Raw genomic sequence first — 1,288 nt, 5'->3', positions numbered from 1 at the left:
ATATATATATATATATATGTATACGGCAAGTTTTTTCCTGGATCCGCCACTGCAACTTAATTATACGCTATAATAAAAGCAATAATAATAAAGGTATTAGCAACATATCAATACGTACATCTTGAACCGGTGAAAATTCCTATTGGAATTCAGGGAGTTCATGCGATGGTGATGGTGTTGAACATAAACAGGTTCACTCCAACTACTTCTTTAGCTGGTGACATCAAGTCTTCCACATCTGCTGGCGACGTCACTTTGGTACCATATGCCTCTTCTAACGATGGCCAGTCAGACTGAAACATTTGTAATAACAAAACATTTAAGCATGCAAACAATAAACGAAACCATTTTTATAACATGAATACGTATAATTATCAGTGTATATATATATGTATATATATATATATATGTATATATATAATATATAGGCTTATTATATATATATATACATATACATATATATTACAATGACTACTAAAACTAATATATATATATATATATATTATATATATATATATTATTACAATGAACTACTAAAAATCTATTTCCACAAAATTGCATTTTTTATGTACTATTGTCAACAGACACTCACTGAAGTCATTTGAAAACATTGTAATACTATACTTGAAATTATTGTAATAGACAAGGCAAACTATGTTAACCCCATACATACCATGACACGAACAGGCGATTAGTCAGGACTTGATATACAACGTCCATCTCCTTGACTTGTAAGAGGGGCACAAAATGGTTCGAGATCCACGTACCACGTTTGGTCAGATTGCCGGTCCACATTATTGAAATTGGTTTCTTATGTGTCAACTTTCTTGGTTGGAATTGCCGATTGAGTTCTCTGAAACATCTGTCCTGTATACCATTAATTTGTGGACATACGGATTCAAAAGTCCTTCCGACAACAGATGCTGCAGTATGCATTGTCCACGCAGATGAATAGGCCCCACTCAGTAAGCATAGACTTGAAGCATCACCAGAGTCAGGAGAAAAATATTTCAATCGTACATTTGCTTTCGACTTTTCATAATAGTCGCGTTGTTCGAACATTTCGATTGCTGTTCTAACTCTCAGTTCTGGTGCCAATAAATCATTTCCACTAACAGCAACCGATATCGCATTGACAGTTTCCAACTCCTCGCACAGCAACTGGCTTCGATGTAGAAGTTGGACCAAATCTGTAAAATATTGAAAACGACTATGTATTTTATTTCAATTTTCCGAAAGACCGGAGGATTGATGGTGAATCTTCGTCAACATTTTTTTTTTTTTTTTT

The 1,288-nt window shown here is 33.9% G+C and overlaps 1 long non-coding RNA gene across 1 annotated transcript in view; it reads right to left on the bottom strand.

Moving 5' to 3' along the window:
- Positions 1-160: 160 nt before the first annotated feature.
- Positions 161-1,288, bottom strand: part of LOC117114799 — a 2,499-nt gene continuing 1,371 nt past the window's right edge. The window contains exons 2-3 of the long non-coding RNA XR_004446449.1: positions 674-1,190; positions 161-293 (exon numbers count right to left, since the gene is read on the bottom strand). This is a non-coding gene — a long non-coding RNA (uncharacterized LOC117114799). The remainder of the gene's footprint in view (positions 294-673; positions 1,191-1,288) is intronic.

The sequence above is a fragment of the Anneissia japonica genome, unplaced genomic scaffold (assembly GCF_011630105.1).
Source record: "Anneissia japonica isolate Jap-2015-1 unplaced genomic scaffold, ASM1163010v1 scaffold1118_len251929_cov158, whole genome shotgun sequence".
NCBI lineage: Eukaryota > Metazoa > Echinodermata > Crinoidea > Comatulida > Comatulidae > Anneissia > Anneissia japonica.
Note: the sequence above shows the minus strand (reverse complement) of the source record. Positions and strands in the feature narration are given on the sequence as shown.